Source organism: Grampus griseus (genome assembly GCF_964374135.1).
Source record: "Grampus griseus genome assembly, chromosome: 7".
Classification (NCBI taxonomy): Eukaryota; Metazoa; Chordata; class Mammalia; order Artiodactyla; family Delphinidae; genus Grampus; species Grampus griseus.
The window spans coordinates 63659114-63679594 of record NC_139001.1 but is presented as its reverse complement, the minus strand read 5'-3'; the positions used below and the strand labels follow the sequence as shown (position 1 = coordinate 63679594).

Here is a 20481-nt window from a genome sequence, read left to right as displayed (position 1 = left end):
AAAATTAGACTCACCAAGTTTTCAGCAGTAAATATTTGCCTGTCCCCATAGCTTATACTCTGACATTGGCCCCTGTGCCCCCCAGCTATCGGGCACCTCCGTCCCACGCCTACTGCCTGGCCTTACTGTGCTCTCAGGCCCTCGGTCTGCTTCCGCCTCTTCCATCAACCCCGCCTGGCTTCTCCCGTATCATATAAAGCCCGGAGCCCACAGCTGACGCTCTTGAGGCTGCACTTGTTAGTGTCCCATGGCCCCGTGCCCATTCCTGGCCGCCCCACACCTGGAGGAAAGCCTGGGCTCAGCCTGAGCCAATGGAGAGGAGGCACACTGCCTGGTGATGTCACAGGGGACCACTGGCCACTCCTAGTCGGGGCAACAGTCCTGCTACAACGCTGCCACTCAAAGCGTGGTCCTGCTACAACGCTGCCACTCAAAGCGTGGTCCCCAGATGAGCAGCAACAGCATCACCTAGAAATGCTGAATCTTGGGTCCCACCCCAGACCCACTAAATCAGTATCTTCCTTTTCGCAAGCTCGCCGGTGATTCACATGTCCCGCAGGTTTGAGAACTTGTGCTCACTGTTAGTCTGGTCCCTCAGGTTTGAGGAGTTGTGCTCATTGTTAGTCTAAGTCCGCCTCCCCAGCCCTTGATACCAGCTGTTACTCATGTACCAAAAGTGACTCAGCACTTGAAACATATTAACTAATTTAACCTTCACAGTAGCCCTGGGAGCTGAGAACCATTTTATTCCCCCCGTTTTTTCAGAGGGAAAACCGAGGCGCAGGGGAATTTAAACAACCGGCTGGAGCTCAAGCAGCTGGGAGTGAGGGCGTTGGAAGTCCCACCCCAGACTATCCCCTGCTGCCGCTACTCACAGGAGTGCCCATCCCGCCCTACCCCACTCACCCCAATAACTTCACCTGCGACCCTGAGAGCAACAGGGCCATCCAACTTATACCCCAAGCTTTCTATTCCCAAGAAAAGTCTTCACACCCTCACCCCTCCGAGCCTCTTTCCCTCCAGTGTGTAACGAAAATGGATTCCTTTTCCTTTACAACACCAACGCCTCCTACTGTGCTCATTTATTCATTCACTCATTCATTCCTTCAAGACACAAACAGCCAGGCTCTGGATCCTCTACATCCATCACAAACATGTGTAAGTATCTCCTATACTTCTTCCCCCAACAAAAAGGGCGGGGAGGGGGCTCAGTTTCTGCTGCTTCCATCACTCCATCACTCTCCCCTCTCACTGTCAACATTTTTCTAAAGAGCATCTCTGATTGCTGCCCTCACTTCCTCAATCTTCAGTCTCATACAAAATGTTATCTGTCCGCATTTGGCCACGAAAACTGCCTGCTTTCTCTCCCCAAGATTTAACAACGTCACAATTGTGTGATTCAGCACTCCTCTCTGTTGCTATAATGTGATCCTGCAGACACAGCTGAAATCCATTCTTCCGTTGTTTCACACTCTTTCCAAACCTGTGTTGGTAACCTTTCTCCTCCTCCTCTCTTGTCCTGCTCTGTCTCCCGCTGTTCTCTGTCTTTAACACAAAAATGGTTGCTCTTAGCTCACTAGACGACGTTGTCTAGTGACCTAAAACACACAGTCTCCAGAGCCCCCTCTCTCCATGGAAGTCAATGACCTTGGAGACTTCATCTCTTAGTCTTGTTTTGCAAATGCTCTGTTGGATATGAACATCTGATCAATTTCTAGCTCGCCATCTCCAGCCCATTTATTAATGCTCCACCCCAGCCTCACTCCGACACTTCTGCAGGGTCGCCTGTCTTAGTTAACACTTCCGGGGTGCAGCTGGCTCATGTTAGCTCAGGAAAGCCCACTGTTAGCATTTCAGAAAGTTTACAAGACACCTGACTTCACAGTGCTCACTTAAATTGGCCAGGGTAGGAGTATTTACACAATGGAAATAGAAAAATAGTACAAATTAGGATTTGCACTCCCCTCTTACTGCCAAAGTGGCAGTTCTCAAGGTTTACAAGCACGCCACTAAGACTCAGCTCACGGAAACATTTTAAAATTTGACAACATTTCACAAGAACTTAGTAGTTATTCCTGGAAATAACTACTTTCCTTTGCAATGGCAAATATCTCAATTTTCTTACACAAGCCTCTCAAATCTCACCTTTAAAAGCAACACAGTAATTGATTTTTATATACCAAACATATACCAATATAAGTACGGGAGCAGGGGGGAAACTATCTTAACATTTCTCAAACTGATACATATGGCTTGGGATAACACTTCTTATGAAAGCATCATGAGGAAACACAGGGCTATATATTTTTTTAATGTAGATAGAAGTGAAAAGGGCGTCCTCTGAAAAACTGTGTTAGATGATGCAAAAATTGGTTTTATGATAGTTACTGCCAACACTGCAAGTCAGAGCGTAAATAATACTGCTTGATACACAGTAAGAAAGGAGAACAAATGGTGTATTTCTAAATAAAAATGTTTTGCGCAAGTTATTTAACAGTTATATATAGTTATCCTAATAAATTATTATGAGTAGATATTCTGTTATTTCACCTATGTCCATAAGTGTTCATAAGTTCAAACTGACCAGAAAACTTTTTTTTTCTAATCTTTAGATTTGGAAAGTAAAGTATCACAGTATTTTCAAGCTTCCTTTGTATCTAGGAATGCATGATAAATTTTACAAACAGGATCAAAAATTTTATACCTGATTAATTTTTCTGCAAAATGGAAACAAAGATCCTTCTAGTTAAAGCATGAAACTAGGTTCTCAAATCTCCTGTAAATATTAACATGACAACAGATCAATGGTAAACGTAAATGTCACTGAAAGATCATTCATTTTGTTTATAACAATTTGGAACCTTGATTATTTGATAGATTATTTGGGAGAAGTAAAATGGTGAAAGATGGAGAACTACCAGCCTAGTTGACATTTCTGTCTGTACCTTCTAATCCCAGAAGAAACAGAAATACACACATAAATGTATTATTTCTACAGTGCATGGGTATGTATGTGTGTGTGTGTTTGTATATACATATAAAGTTTCTGCATGAAGCATTCACTGGATAACAAGGCACATATTTCCTATAAATTTTTTCAATTTAAAATAAAATTCCATTTTGGGTTAAAAAAACAAAAGACCTCTGAAACTCCCCCACCCCTGTCATTTTGGCCAAAGGGCACAGTCATATAAAGTTCCTAACGTGATGCCTGGCACATAAATAAACACTCAAGACATGACAGGTGCTATTATCATGAATATTATCACCTTTCTCACAAGCCAAATCTATCAAACACTATATTCTGCAGATTTCACCTCCTCAGCTACCATTGTGCTGGATCAGGTCCCCTTCAACGCTGATCTCCTGTCTCTCCTATTAAAACGAACGGCTAATCAATCCTCTGGCCTCTACACTCTTGCCTATTTTCTCCTTCATATTGCCACAAGTCACAGATTAGAACTTTCTCTAAAAGAAAAAAAAAACAACAGGAGTTCACTATCGCCTACAGAATGAGTTCAGATTCCTTAATATTCCAGTCTCTCCATACCCTTGCTCCAAATTACCGTTTCAAGACTTATTTCCCACCATATGCCATCAGACACCCACAATACAGTTTTGTACAAATTAAATACTTACACAACTCTACCTTTTTACATGTGTATCACATACATATCTTGGCCTGATCTGCCCTTCCACAATCTCTACTTACCTCTTTTCTTCCAATCCAAGAAGCTTCACTGGTATTCTGCCTGCACCTTTATATCATTCTACTCTGTGTTACATTTAACAGATGACATACTGAACTGTATACTCTTACAGGGAAGAGAGCTAGCTTTAGCCTTTTCAAAGAATCATTTATTCAGTCAGTCAACAAAGTCTTACTTAATACCTGCCTTGGTGACTAGTTCTAGACAAAAGACAAATAAAATAAAAGCCTACATCCTGGAGTAGCTCACAATCCAGAGAGGTGGACAGACATTTAAGCTAATAATTTCAAGAAAATGTGAATGCTACAACAGAGATACAAACGCTGTGAAATCTCAGAAGAGAGGATGACCACCTGTATAACTCACCAGGCAGAGGAAGTGGAGAAGTTATTCCACCCAGTGGGAAGGTATGAACTTATAGAGTTCTGCTGACTCATGTGCCAGGGCTGGGTCACATGGGACTGGGGCTGGTCTAGGGGCTGGGTTTAAGGAAACAGCTAAGAATAAGGCTGGAAAGCTGTGTGGAACACTTGTACAATAAGAATGGCCACTTCAAAGGCCTGCAGGAGCCAGGTAGGAAATGGAAAGCAGACCCAGTGAGGACCTGGGAGGTCTGGACAGGGCCAACCTCATCACCACCACACACACCCAAAGGGAGTGCCCAGCATGAGCTGACTGCTGCCACAGGAAGGTATCCCAGTGTTGCCAGATCTTCTGATTCTTCCAGAGAAGTGGATTTTTATGTGAATGCTCTTCATTTTTTTTCATGTTAACAAGTGTACATCAAGATAAAATAAAATTCTCCTGCACAGCCTAAGAAATGATGTGTCTGTGGGATAGTTTTGGCCTGTGAGTTGTACCCTCTGTGGTCTACCAAGTCAAGGGGCTTAGAATTCAGACAGTTGAAAAGCAGAAAGGCTTTCCAGTGGCCACGGGGGGTGGGGGTGGGGGGAATGATCCAATCTGGATTCCTGAAAGCAGACGTACTGGGACTTCAGGGTGACAAAGGCCAGAAAGAAAACAGTAGTGTTACTGGTTCCAGGAACTACTGACATGTCACTAATCACACTCAAACTGTGTGACTTAAAGCAACAACAGTCCCAGGAGCCTCCGGGGCAGTCAGACTGGCTTCCTTGGTGGCCTGGGTTCCTAGCAAAAGTGCTTCAGCTCCACTCTGACCCCAAATCAGAACAAGCCCTTCCTGAATTCCTGACACGCAAGATAATGGAAGATAATGAAAGGACTGTTGTTTTAAGAAGGTGGTTAGTGAGGGCGTAAAGGAAAGCGAGGAGAATATTACTGGATGTTGGAGGATGAGAGGACCCGGCTGTGCAGTGACAGAGTTTGGCAACACTGATATCTGCGGTAAAGCGGGAACAGAAATGGACCTAATGATCTAGCTGAAGAGATTTCCAGGCAGGGTACTCGAAGGGACACCGGGGTGCTGCTCGCTGCCTGTGATAAAACGTGAGCAGAGAGAGATGAGAGAAAAGGACACACCGTGAAATACAAAATGGTTCCTCATCCCCAGCCTCTCCAGACACCCAGCAGTTCTCAAACCCAGCCAGGGCTTCAAGGCGAAGACCAAATCCAGGGTGTGACTGTGTGACACTCTGTTAAGACTTCAGAAAGATCTAAGGCGGTGCCTTCTGGATGCTTTCAAACAGACCTAAGGCTTTCTAAGGCTCGGAAGAGCAAACCTTGCAGAAACTCTGCATTACATAATAAGGCTTCTGAGAATCTTAAGGGTGTGGTCCCTCAGGGTCACAGGGAGCCCAAGGTAGGCAAAGCATCTTGAGGTCATGGCTCTTGTCTAAGACATGAACCCATCAACAGTCAAAGAAAACCCACAAAGTTTTTTAGACATTTGTACTGTGAAATTACTGCCAGGTTCGACTAAAACAGAGAGAGTACAAAATGAAAAGAGCATTCAGCTCCCGAAACTTTTAGGGGCAGGAAGCAGTCTGAGAAGGCTACTTCGACTGCAAACACTGGCTCTTTCTTTTTTTTTTTTTGCGGTACGCGGGCCTCTCACTGCTGTGGCCTCTCCCGTTGCGGGGCACAGGCTCCAGACGCGCAGGCTCAGCGGCCATGGCTCACGGGCCCAGCCGCTCCGCGGCATGTGGGATCCTCCCGGACCGGGGCACGAACCCGTGTCCCCTAGCATCAGCAAGCAGACTCTCAACCACTGCGCCACCAGGGAAGCCCTGGCTCTTTCTTTTGAAAAAGGAAGGGTCACTTAAAAAGTAGAAGTAAGATCCCAGAGCGTGGAACCAAGAGCCAAAGAGAGCAGTGGAACAGGCAACAGGCAACTGGCCAAATTCCACAACTGTCATGGTCCCATGTGCCTCTGGTTTTCCCTCTTTGGGGCAGACCTTTAAGAGGCCTATCCTCCTGTCGTGTTCTGGGTGTGTGTCAGGCACACGATTAGAGGATAAGGCCCTTGACTTTGAGCCTGAGCCTGAAGCCATAATGGGATGAGACTTCTGGAGGGTTTTGGAAGCGCAGAGTGTATTTTGCATGTGGGAGAGATGTGAATTATTGTGGCCAGAGGGTAGACCAGGGCAGACTTCTTCTCTCCAAAGATGCCCATATCAGTACCTCCTGCCTCACGTGTTCTTCCAGAATCTTACCACCCTCACTGTCAAGAGACAGAGTCCAGTGTCCTCTCTTTAAACCTGGGTGGGTCTGTGCCTTGCCTGTAACCGACAGAACCAAGCATCAGAAAAGGTGATGCCGTTTCCACCTTGCTCACTGGAATATGGGCAGCAGATGCCTGCAGCCACTAGATAAGCAGTCCGACGGCCCTGAGGCCTCCATGCTGCCAGCCTAGAGAGAACCCATGAAGACAAGGCCTGACCATCTGACTGAAGCTGCACATGACCAGAGGGCAGCCTGCTAACACTATCCCGAACCCCTGACCCACAGAAGCTTATTAAAATGACTGTTACTGTCTGAAGCTGCTATAATCGGAATAAAGATGGTGATGAGGTTATTTATTGAATTTCATTTCCATTTTTGGGTAGTTAGGAATTCTTTAAAAATTCGTAGGTCATATTTGATACCCCTTCCCATGACAAATGACAGGCTCTACCATACTTTGCTCCTTGGTCAGTGTTTTCTGACTGGATTTTCTGGGCATCTGAACCCTCAGATTTTAATTTATACTTACACATTTTTTTCTGTCTGACCCTGTTATTACTCATTAAAATACCAAGAAGAAAAAAGCCCATCTCTATCAATGACAGATAACTGGCTACAGCTAAATCTTGGAACTTTTGCCAGTGATTTGCATTAACTTTTTTTTTTTTTGACCTCTTGGAATTCAATGCTTATCTGGTTCTGCTAAAATTTGGCATTCCCTTTTGCTAGAATGTAAAAGGAGAGAATTGAAATGTTCTATAGGCAACTGGAAGAAATTCTAGAGAAACAAAGACTCTTAGAATTCAATAATAACAATTCAAAACACCGGGCTAGTTCAGTGAAGGACACACTTGTAGCGACTTCTTATAATGCTTGAACAGTTTCCAATGTGAAAGAATCCAATTTGATAAATGTCGCTCTTCAGATAATGACAATGGAATTTTGTAACTTCGGAAATCCAACATGAAAGGGCAATGCCGTGAGAGAGAATGTTCTGGAAGCTGGAAGGGAGCTATTCTGAAGCAGCAGCACAAAACAAAAAGTAATTAGATTTCTTATTCTGTTTGAGTCCTATCAAACCTCCAATATGGCATTTCCCCAAGTTAGGGTGACAAAGAACAATAACAACAGCCAGAAGCCAAGAGAGCAGCATCCAATTTTGCAGCTACCGTCTTTGAGAAGGAAAGCTCCTGCTGGAATGGGTGCCAAGCTGATCTGTGACTTCAGCTAATAAAGAAAACAATGGGAACGTTCTGTCCTGGTAAGACAAATAACACAGATGAGAAAAACCAAAGGGTGAAAAGGGAGAATAAATGTTTGGCAGTGGAGCAGAGCCAAAGATGCTCTGGATACAGCAATGAGTTACCAAGTTAACTTAATTGCAGGGGGAGGAGGCGTGGGAACGAGAAAGAAGAGCATACGGCCAAGTGCACGCAGCTCCAGGCAGGCAGCAGAACTGACCACGAGGACCAGAAGAATTCTAACAAGCCGCAGAGAGACACACTGTGATGGCTGGGTTTAGGTGTCGACCTGGCTACGCTACCGTCCGCAGTTATTAATCAAACACTAATCTAGGGGTTGCTTACTCCATCAGCAGTAGAGAAGAAATGTTCCCTCTGCCCCTTCACACTTTTGTATCTTCTGAATTTTTAATCATTATTATCTATGATGCTATCAGTTGGAAAACAGGTATTTAAAAATGAAAGATACACATATGTTTTTTAAAAAAAATTCAAACAACATGGGAGTGTATAAAACAGAAAGTAAAAGTAACCACTTCCTACTTCTAAACGATGTTCAAAGACAATGACTTTTCCAGGAGGGGAGGAAGTGATGGAAATACGAGCTTTCAAACAAATTCTCAAGACTGAAAATGATGAAACCTTCTAAAACCTTGATGTGACAATGGGATCAACTTATGTGCACCTGCATTTACTACAAGTGTAACAATTTAGGATTTCCAACATTTTTAATGTTTGATTTTTATGCAATGAATTCTGGAATGAAGACTCACCATTACAGTACACTATTTGGTCAATGAAATGATCGTCAAATTTTTGCACACACAGGACAGGTACTGACAGGAGCTGGTCCTTGTCAGTGCGCTGCCTTTACATTTCTCTTAGCCAAGTGGATGAGTTTGTGTTCTTCTATATTATGTCCAGAGCAATGGATTCTGCTGTTTTGTTAATCTGGTATTTGCTACGAAATTCCAAAGATGTTAAGAAGATGTTCCAGCATGCAAGAAAATCTGGAGCTGGGAAAGCACGTGGCCTGGTGGTAAGACACAGTTCAATCTATTCTGAGTCCTTATATATTTAGAGTATCTTTTATTTAGTAGGTGACAAATATATATTTGCTAAATGCATAAATAACATTTTTTTGCTGCCCAAAAAATAGCTTTGCCAAAGCAAAACTCGCACCAGGAGGGAACTTCTCCCCATCCTTTTCTCACCATTTCCCCTGGAGAGGGATGTCAGGGGCGGCAGACACAGCATCATGGGGTTGCTGAAGGGATATGGGGGGAAAGGCAAGTTAAGACCCCATGACATCCTGAAACCCTTTTAGCTCCTCACGTCCATAATCCCTAGAGTCAGAACATACCTGAAAATTGCTGCAGTGAACAGAAAACCCGGCTCTGTGAACCAGCACCCAATACAGACTACTACTGCATAACAGATACTTAAAACGTGTTAGTTGGACAAATGAACAAGTAAAATCATCCCTGGATAAAACATACACACACAGTAAAGTTCTCGGCCAAAATATCTCAACCTGCAGCTCAAAGGCATTTTATCACGTCCTCAGAAAGCTACTACCCTTTGCCATCATGGACCCTGTCATTGTGGTGACATGCTTAACAGATGCGTATGAGGAAGCTGAGGGGCTAAATTTCTTCCACCTGTTTAAGGAAAGCAGCAGCTGGTGTCAAGGAAACTCTGGGCTTTCCTCTAAGCATCTGAAGATCTTGAGACGAAAGGCATAGTTCTAAACGTCAATTAAGAGCAAAGCTGGTGATCAAAATGGATGGGCCCATCTGCCTCGGAGACAACATATTAACAACCCACTGTGCTGGGAATAATTCAAAGAAGCAAACAAGTCCGTGGTGGTCAGCTGAAATCGTGTTCCCTTTGTAATGGACTCAGTTCGCTATCCTGCTGTCTGCAAAGGGCAGAGACTTCAGATGGGGGTTTAGTTAGAAAACAAAAAATACACACACAGCACTGACTTACACTTTGGTTTGAAAGTGTGAAGAGTCTGATTCCAGTACAAATTTGAACTGATAAGAAAGAAGAGCCAACAATGACATCATAAGGTCTCTATGCAAAAACATACCTCATGTTGAAATCTCTACTCTCTCCCATTCCGTCTGTCTTTACAGACCACCCCACCCAAGTTATCATCTCATGTCTTACTCAGTCTAAAGTTTCAAAAATGTAACAGGGGACAAGGAATACCCTGCATGGTCATTTTTCCACAAGGGGCTGAAGCCTCTGAGAAGGATGAGATAGGAACTGCCCAGACCACTGCCCGAGTCCCGGATGGTGCGGTGTTACAATCACAACAGCACAATCTAACGGTGGTGCTATATTCCTGGATTCTCGGGTCAAAAAGGCAAAACGATGACCACCATATGTGCAGAAAGAGTGACACGCGTCCACAGGAGTGTCAAAATGGGCTGAGAAGCAGACCTTCAACTCCCTCCTGTTCCTGGCTTCTACATTTTCCTACACTCACTTTTGTTAAGACTTTTTTTTTTAAACGAACTGTCCTGCCATTGAGATTTCATCTTTACACCCCAACTCTTCAAGCTTCAGTATTCTCAAAGCAATCCTTAGACTTCATATCATTTTACCTGTAAATACTTCAGCACACATCTCTAATAGAGAAGAACATTTCAAAACACGATCACGATATTTTCACGAACAACAAAATCACCAATGATTCCTTAGTAGAATTAAATATCAGTCTAGGTTCAATCTTGTCCCACTATCTCAAAAATGTCTTTTTCAGTTATTTATTCAAAAAAGGATCTAAACAAGACCCATATACGATCCACACTCTTAAATCTGTAATAGTTCTCATTAGGGTCTCTCTTAAAAAGCACGCCGTCGGGGCTTCCCTGGTGGCGCAGTGGTTGAGAGTCCGCCTGCCGATGCAGGGGACACGGGTTCGAGCCCCGGTCTGGGAGGATCCCATGTGCCACGGAGCGGCTGGGCCCGTGGGCTGTGGTCGCTGGGCCTGCACGTCCGGAGCCTGTGCTCCGCAACGGGAGAGGCCACAGCAGTGAGAGGCCCGCGTACCGCCAAAAAAAAAAAAAAGCACGCCATCATACCCACTTAAGCAGGCTCTGACTTAGATGCCGCTTTTTCAACTAAAAAGACACCATAAGAGCCTCATTCTTTTCTTATTGCTAACAAGAAACACCACCTCCAGCGGGAGAACATCACCGGGAAAATTAATTCTCAGTAATAAATTTTTAGAAGGCTCCAGCATAAAAATGCTCCAGACAGGAGTTTTATTTCTGGGGCAAGGTCTCAACTGTGTTTCAATTCAATGCTGAAAAGGCCCATAAATTCTATTTTTGTTAGTTCATTTAGTACTAAGAAGAGATTGCCAGAGCAGCAAAGTAAGTAACAAAGATTTCCCTGTAAAAGATTCCGAAAAACTATATATTCTAATTCATGTATTTGCCAAAGACAATTATCTGTCCAACCGCCGATTTAAAAAGGAAAATAAAAGAAAGAACATAGTTGTATATTCTCATGAGGTTAATTTTTTTTAAAAAAAAGGAGCAAGGAGCTCCTTTTAACACCAAGGAGCTTTGGTGTCCTTGGTAAGGGCCAGGGGACGGGGTGGGGTGGGAGCACGCGTTGAAATATAAATGAGTTTTACAAGTAATCCAAGTCTTATCGTGGGATCTGATGCTCTTCTTCTAAGGATCCAAACATCTCATACCATCTGCTAATCGGTAGTAAAGCTAAATATATTTGGATGCCATCATTTTTTTTCTTTTTCTGCCTAATGCCAGGAAGAGTCCAATGTCTAACCTGTAGATAGCTAAGACTGGAAAGTTAGAAGGCACCCAGAAAATGTATCATTAGTTCTTGAGTCGAGAGGCTCTGCATGTGTTTCTGTGTGTGTGTGTGTGTGTGTGTGTGTGTGTGTGTGTGTGTGTGTGTGTGTGTGTGTGTGTGTGTGTGTGTGTGTGTGTGTGGGCTCCACACTCCACGGTATCATCTGCATACACTGGTCTCAGCTATGAGCTATGGCTCCTGTGCTGAGAGTGTTCATGTTTCTGTCTCCAGGCCACACCCTCCCACGATTTGCTGACACGGACACTGGTCTACTCTCCTCTCCATTTGATAAGAGGCATCCCATGAAGCTCACCACATTCTAGACATTCAGCATCTCCCCCAGTAAATGTTTCTTCCTACCTTCCAAACAGTCTCGATGTCAGAAAGGAAGTCAACCTCACCTTCTCCTGAAACCTCCCCCTCTCCCTCTCCCTCTTAACCTCCCATCCCCATGAAAATCTTTCAAATCCTCAGTCCCGTCCACTCTGCTTCCTAAGCGTCTCCTCTGCCTGTTCTCTGCCTGCTCTACCTTCAGTGCCCACCGATCCTCACCTGGACTAAGCAGCGGGTTCCAACCTGGCTGCTGCTGCCAACCTTGCCCCCAAGCCATCCTCCACACTGCTGCCAGAGCGGTCTTCCTAAAGGCAAACTAGATCACTGCACATCTCTGCTTAAATTCTTGTCACAGTTCCCCAAAACTATCAAGAAAAACAACAACTTGCAAATGTAAAAACCTAAACTCCTCATCAAGACACATGACTTTTTTTTTTTTTTTGCGGTACACGGGCCTCTCACCGTTGTGGCCTCTCCCGTTGCGGAGCACAGGCTCTGGACGCGCAGGCTCAGCGGCCATGGCTCACGGGCCCAACCGCTCCGCGGCATGCGGGATCTTCCCGGACTGGGGCACTAACCCGTGTCCCCTGCATCGGCAGGCGGACTCCCAACCACTGCGCCACCAGGGAAGCCCCACATGACATTTTTTGCTCCGGCTCTTGTCCACCCCTCCAGCTTCACCTGGGAGTATCTTCCCTCTACTTCAATCACAGACAATCACTCTTCCAATACATTTCCAAGCATGTGCCCAGGTTGGCTCCCAACTTGCAAGAAGCTTCCTTGCCTACTGGCGAAGGAGCATATATCCTACACAGGACAACAAAAGCACCACGTCCTCGATGAAGTCCTTGGCCGCCTTGCCCTCCGCCCTCCTCGACACGGGCCGGCATCTGTGCATCATTTCATCGGAGCGTTGATCCTGATGCTCCACTGGCGTTTCCTGCCCACGTCCTCCCGTCGTCTGTGGGGCTGCCACCCCTGAGTCATCCAGGCTCAAATCCATACTGTCAACTTTCATCCTTCTCTCAGGATACTTACAGATGAAGGCTGACTCTTACCTCTGGAGCCCTAGCACAGTCCTGGAACTTTATACATGAAAAGTCAGTGTCTTTGGAACCACTGCCCTCTAGATTCCTCTGCGACACACACCAGGCCTCCTCCACATGGAGCTCTGGAATATATACAAGTCTCCAGTGACCTCAAAGTCTCCTCACATCCCAAGCTATGACGGTCCCTTCCTGCCCTTCACCATCAAGCTTTGAAACATTACCCACTTGCACTTCATCACCATCTCTTTACTCATTAATCTGAATGTCCAGCTTCTCCCCTTACTATGAAAACTGAGCTAAATCCAATGTCCTTTGAGAAGACCTCATTTTCCTTTCCCTCTCTGCAAAATTCAAAACTGCTGACCACTTCCACCTTCTTGGCTCCTGTGACAGCACTTTCTTTCTCTCCATCCTCCACCTGCTCCATAACTGCTCCCCCAGGCCTTCTCCATCGCCCCTGCAATGTGCTCCTTGGCAATCTCACCTGATCACGTGGTTTCCACAATCACCTATGTGGGGAGAACTGCTAAAGCACAGCTCCTGCAGTCACAGTCTCTCCTGAGCTCCACATTTCTGTCTCCCTACAGGACACCTTCAAACGGAAGCCCCAGTGGTGCTTCAAACTCCAGTAGATGCAAACAAGCCTGGCATCCCTCTTCCCTACTCAACTGCCATCCTGCTATCCATACAGCCTCAATCTCTTTCTGTTGTCTCCCTTCTGCGATTTGCCTTCCACCTCCATCAGTTGCCAGGCTCTTTCAACTCTGACACTTCAACAGTGCTTATTCATGTCCCTTCCTCCCTATACCTCTGCCACGGTTCTAGTTCAAACCCTCATTATCTCATGCCTCGAGGTCTTTAACAGCTTCTGCCAGCCGACAGCTCCTCCTTCAGGCTGCCCACTGCTCTCCACCGCTTCCAATCTGACTTCTACAGCTGTTTCCGGCTCACAAGTTGCCCCTCATCGGTTCCCCACAGCTTATGGCACCACCTCCCAGACCCATGCCTTCTGATTCAAGGCTCTTCACGTTCTGGACCCAACCCAACTTTAAAATCTCATTTCCTACTGCTTGTCTTCATGCAGGCTTTCCTCTCACCCAGGAGTTCTCAAATATGCCTAATCATACAACTTACCCAGATCATTTGTTAAAAATGCAGCTTGTCAGGTCCTATCCGAGACCCAAGGAGGCAAAACCTCCAAGGGACCATTGCAACTAGCTCAATGCCAAAAAGGATGGATTTGGGGGGAGGGGGGATTAAAGAAACAGCCTAAGATTAGCTGATTTAATTATCTAAATTAATTTGTCTCTCACAGTACTGATAACTGCTCCTAAAATCAAATTATGGTGGTGGGGCACGAGAAAGAAAAGGGGAAAAATGCTCAAATCCCCACTATTATCAGAAACTTTACTGAGTCTTCTAGCCACTTAGGTATCTCTCTTCCTTTAATCATCAAACTCCCTCAAGTATCACCTATAATCTTTCTGTATACATAAATGTCTACAAAGAGGAAAGGAAATGCTTTTCTTGTCCTTGCCCTAAACACGATGATAAGGAAATAAGAAAATCAATTTAGAATCTGGGGGTAAAGATCTTAAATCAATAGGTTTTATCTTCCCAAGAAAAATGAATGAAGCAGAAACTTTAATACTTATATGTCTACTACATTTTATTTTAAGAATTAATTATAATACCTATCTAATTGCTAAATATAGGGGTGTAATGTTCAGATTCATGTAGTTTTATACTTTTCACATCACACGCAAAAAAATGTTTTTTAATCTAACTGCATTACGATACATGTTTAAATGGTATTGGTTGAGATTACTAGAATATAAAATTGATTCACATTTACTATAGAAAATTTGGGAAATAAAGCAAAGAACAAAGACGAAATTAGAATTTTTCCTCTAGGTGATGGTACAACACAGCAGATGCCAGCAAAGGGGCTTTTACGTCAGAGAGATCTGAGGCTAAGTTCCAACTTGACCACCCACTAGACGCCAATACTTAGCCTAAGTGTCTGTCTCTTCACTGCAAAACCGAGTGATAATATCTACCTCATCAGCTTATTATGAGGACAAATGAGAACGTGTATAAACCATTTTTAGGCCAGGGCCCCAGAACTTGGCAGGTGTTCAAAAAAGGTTGATTTGTATTGAATTCTTCTCCAGAAAAAAACAAAAACTGGGCATATCCTCAGCCTCAAGAATTCTCAGAGAATGAATCACTGTGGACTACATCCCAATATATGGAGGTTTAAAACCTGCTGTAGACTTACCTATTTTCTTAGAAATATCCGGCCTGATACAACTGTTTTTGGATATTTGAGCTCATCATCATAAACACTGTTACTCAAGAGTGGATGAAGATGGCATCAGGCCGCAAATGTCCTCTAAGGTCTCCATACAGGAAGAAAGATGTGGGACTCAGGTTATAATGTAATAATGAGATCTAAAGTATTAATGATACAATGTCTGAGTTAAAGATAAACTCCCTTATGAGACCTTTTCTATATTTATATTCTGAATTATACTCTTATAAATATCTATGTTGAATCAGTGAGCACAGAAAAAAATCTTGCATAGGATATAACTGTGCCCAAAATACCCACAAGGGAGACAGAACAAGCTATTAACTTATTATTGTAGGGCCCTTTCTTAACACATGCTACTGTGTCCTTGTCCTACTAAACCTGGGTTCTGAACACCAGCCTGCGTTAAAGTTGACAAGTACCACCAAGTAGACCATTTCTCCAGCACTCTGAAACTATTCAGGCAGTACAATGCACTCAGCGATGACTTCTTTGAAAATGCCAGAGTTCTACCGCATCATTGCTGACTGCTTTTTAACCAGTTGAAACCCCTTCCATACCGTATCTATCTGAAAGAGAAGTACCACCTCCGAAACTGCACACACTTGGCTACGTGTGCTCATGTGGCCATGTCACCTTTTCACTAAGTCATATGCATTTTCGGATCCTTTTCACAGAGGAATCCTCCTTATGTAGGTTCCACAGAACAGACACTTTGCCCAGCTTGTTCTTCCCTGAACCCCAGAGCCTGGTACTCTGGCACGTTCTGGATGTTCAACCAAGAGTAGTGTAATGAAAGAAGGCAGACTCAGTAAATGCTTGAACTTATGCCAGAATTTATGTCATATGATTCTGCTTTGGAACATGTGGTGGGATCACAATCTACACAGGTGCTAAACTCAGCATGTATTAAGTGCTTCTGTGTGCTTTTCATTTTACAAACATGTCTCCAACACCTCCAAGTGCTGTGCAAATGGGCACTACAGATAGAGTCTGAAAAAGAGAGTCTCATCAAAGCTAAATGATTTCCTGGAGGTCTCGTAGCAAACTAACACGAACCCTCTCTCAAAATTCCTGTAGAGTAATTGAAACAGCTGTGTAAAACAATCCAAAGTAATCACTAGATTTACTCATCTTCACCCTTCAAATAGCCCAACCTACAATAGTGCCTAGCAAACTGTAGGCACCCGATAAATATTTGATTCTTTTTATCAAGTGCACATATTTTAATAATCAAAATAAATATCTGGGGCTTCCCTGGTGGCGCAGTGGTTGAGAGTCTGCCTGCCGATGCAGGGGACACGGGTTCGTGCCCCAGTCCAGGAAGATCCCACATGCCGCAGAGCAGCTGGGCCCGTAAGCCATGGCCGCTGAGCCTGCGCGTCCGGAGGCTGTGCTCCACAACGGGAGAGGCCACAACAGTGAGAGGCCCGCATACCGCAAAATAAATAAATAAATAAATAAATAAATATCTGTTGCAAAGGAAACAGGGAATGAGAACAGACAACTGTTAAGTGTCCATTTTCTCATTCGAGGTCTGCATGATCATTTCTTTACTAGTATCTTTTACTTTCCCTTACAGGAAGACTGGAAATCCCCATCTATCACGAGGCAATTCTGATACTACACTTATTGTACTTTACCACATGCCATCCTGGCCAGCTTATTACGGCAACCAGAGTGTGGGCCTGCCGCCTCCCAGATGCTGAACGGGATGGGTTAATATGCCTTGTACTCATGACTGAGATACTATCAAGGGCACATCCTTAGGTGTAGACCCTGTGACTGTGGGGGCAATAAGCATCAGGGACACCCTATGCACCAGGGCTTCCATCCTGCCTCCCCCATCCCTCCATCTGAACCATTTCATCTCCCGCCTTTACCTCCCACTCTCATTTATGCTGTATGCAACTCACTGTTGCCATACCACTACCAACCCCTCGGGTTCGTCTTTTTATTTCTTGTCTCCTCCTCCCATGATTGCCTTTTACTGAAAGAGTGACCACACAGATGGTGTTTTTCAACACGATCATGAGATTTCCCATCCCATGTGCTTTTTTACAATGCGTCATTGACACTAATCCCATTGACGGGTAGAGTTCATGTTCCCTCCTTGTGAATCTGGGTCAGCCTGTAACCACAGAAGCAGCAATGTTACCTGGCTTCCAAGGCTAGGTCATAAAAGCCATAGACCTTCTGCCTGGCCCACTGGGGAAGCTCAGTCCTGGACCCCAGTCACTATGAGAGACCACACGAAGAGACCACGCATGGTCCCAGCTGAGGTCCCGGACAACAGCCATCTTCAATTGCTTCCAGCTATGTGAGCGAACCAGCCTCAAGAAGCCATTAGTCACTGATGGCTTCAACTACATGAGCTAGCCCATCAAGATGCACCTGGCTGAGCCTACCATGCCCCAGAACCATGAGAGAGAATAATAAAATGGCTGCTGCTAGGTTACATCACTACGTTTTGGGGTAATTTATTACACAGCAATAGATAACCAATAAGGGAATGTAAATTGGCACAGTTCATACAACTCAACAACAACAAAATAACAACCCAGTCGAAAAGTGGGCAGAAGACCTACACAGACATGTCTGACGTGTCCGAAGAAGACATACAGATGGCCAGTAGGCAGAAGAAAAGATGTTCAACATCGGTAATTATTAGAGAAATGCAAATGAAAACTACAATGAGGTACCACCTCACACCGGTCAGAATGGCCATCATCAAAGTCTACAAATAACAAATGCTGGAGCGGGTGTGGAGAAAAGGCAACTCTCCTATACTGTTGGTAAGAATATAAACTGGTGCAGCCACTATAGAAAACAGTATGGAGGCTCCTCAGAAAATTGAAAATAGAATTACCATATGATCCAGCAATCCCACTCCTGGGCATATATCTGGACTAAACTATAATTCAAAAAGATGCATGCACCCCTATGTCCATAGAAGCACTATTCACAGTAGCCAAGACATGGAAACAACCTAAATGTCCACTGACAGATGAATGGATAAAGAAGATGTGGTACATATACACAATGGAATATCACTCAGCCATTTAAAAAAATAATAATGTCATTTGCAGCAACAGGGATGGCCCTAGAGATTATCATACTAAGTGAAATAAGTCAGAAAGAGAAAGACAAATACCATATGGTATCATTTATATGTGGAACCTAAAATGTTACAAACGAACTAATCTACAAAACAGAAACAGACTCACAGACATAGAGAACAGACTTGTGGTTGCCAAGGGGGATGGGAGGTGGAGGAGTGATGTACTGGGAGGGAGTTTGGGATTAACAGACGCAAACTATTATATACAGAATGGATAAACAACAAGGTCCTACTATAGCACAGGGAACTATATTCAATATACTGTAATAAACCATAAAGGAAAAGAATATGAAAAAGAATATATATGTATAACTCAATCACTTTGCTGTACAGTAGAAATTAATACGTTGTAAATCAACTATACTTCAATAAATTTTTAAAATGTAGATAACCAATAGATAATAATCAATAGTGACCTAACATATCAGAGCGTGCCTTCACATCTACAGAGTGAAATTACCAATCCAAACATAAGTGGGGTTGTTAATGTGAAGAGTTAACCTCTGTTAACTTTTTATTCACGTTTATTACTTGGAGGTTACTTTTATGCTCCAAAGAAGGGTCTTACTGCTTTATTCCGCAACTACTTCTAAAGGGAAAGCTGTTCTGGAAACCTAAGTATTCTTGAAATCTAATCAGAAAGTTTCCATTTCACTGTAATATTTGTCAAGTCCTCAGCTATACCCTTTAAAGCCCTAAGCTTTATACAAAGTTAAACATGCACATTGTTTAAGTTATTGATAATTTATATGTTCCTTAACACTAATCAACAACAAAATGATATAATTCAAATCATCTAAAACTCTGTCAATTTCACTGGATTGAGACTATCAGGTTGATACTGAACTTCATAATTTTTTCATGTCACAATGACTAGTCAACTCCTAGACGCAGCGGCCAAAAAAAAAAACAAAAAAAAAACCCCCATGACATAAACATTTTAAAAAAAATTGTAATGGGAAACCCAAATTTCACCTGACACCAAAACTACAGCTTCAAAAGTTATGCCAGATTTACTACTGAGAAAACTCGACAGACGGGGCTCCGTTGCTTTTGACTGCCCAGCCTATTTCAAGAGAGAAGTTTGAAAAGTGAAATGGCTAAAGACAGGCTGCATGGAGAAAAAGTTAAAAAGCCAAGTACCTGGGGGCTTCCCTGGTGGCGCAGTGGTTAAGAATCCACCTGCCAATGCAGGGGACACGGGTTCAAGCCCTGGTCCGGGACAATCCCACATGCCACAGAGCAACTAACCTCGTGCGCCACAACTACTGAGCCTGTGTGCCACAACTACTGAGCCCGCAACCTAGAGTCTGTGCTCTGCAACAAGAGAAGCCACTGCAATGAGAAGCCCACACACCACGACAAAGAGTAGCCCCCCGCTCACCGCAACTAGAGAAAAGCCTGCGCGCAGCAAGGAAGACCCAACGCAGCCAAAAATAAATAATTTAAATAAATTAAAAAAAAAAAAAGCCAAGTGCCTGGGTAACTCTGAGCCAGGCTACTCAGTCTCTGAGAAGTGAATAGCAGGCAGGGCCATGAATCAATTTAAGCAGTTTATCATGGTTAACCGAAAATTTTGCTGACTCTTTCACAGTTTATATTACATCCACAATTGGGAAACTCAAAAATCTTTTCAAGATAGAAAGGCTCAAGGCCAAATGAAGGTCAACTGAAGTCAAAACAATCCAAGATCTCCTTAGAAGAAACCATAGGGTCTCTACGGCTGCTCTCCTGAAGAAGGAGAGAACTCTGACTTAGGTTCAGGAGAACCGGGCTCTGGTTTAGGCCAAGGGAGCCACCTGATTAGGATAAGGCATTTCACCTCCCTGAGCCTCAGTTTCATCATCTGTTTGAAAAAGAAAAGGATACATTGATTGAGTGTTTCCTTAGTATACTGCTTATTGCACTACACTAAGAACTTTGTCGTGCATTATCTTTTGTGTATATGTGTGTATATACACATATGCATAAATAATATAATTCACCTACGATACAATTCACCTATTTAAAGAATACATGTCGGGGGCTTCCCTGGTGGTGCAGTGGTTGAGAGTCTGCCTGCCGATGCAGGGGACACGGGTTCATGACCTGGTCCGGGAGGATCCCACATGCCGCGGAGCGGCTGGGCCCGTGAGCCATGGCCGCTGAGCCTGCACGTCCGGAGCCTGTGCTCCGCAGCGGGAGAGACCACAACAGTGAGAGGCCCGCGTACCGCAAAAAAAAAAAAAAAAAA

General features: G+C 44.0%; 1 protein-coding gene across 3 annotated transcripts in view; it reads right to left on the bottom strand.

The window, feature by feature from the left end:
- The window catches only part of STK39 (serine/threonine kinase 39), a 308616-nt gene that overhangs the window by 127906 nt on the left and 160229 nt on the right, over positions 1 to 20481 (bottom strand). The window contains exon 1 of one of the 3 annotated variants that reach the window (XM_082658865.1): positions 15 to 151. The exons of the other annotated variants lie outside the window; for them this stretch is intronic. The gene's annotated coding sequence lies outside the window, so the exon portion shown is untranslated. Of the gene's footprint in view, positions 1 to 14; positions 152 to 20481 lie in introns of those variants that run through there. 3 annotated transcript variants of the gene reach the window in all.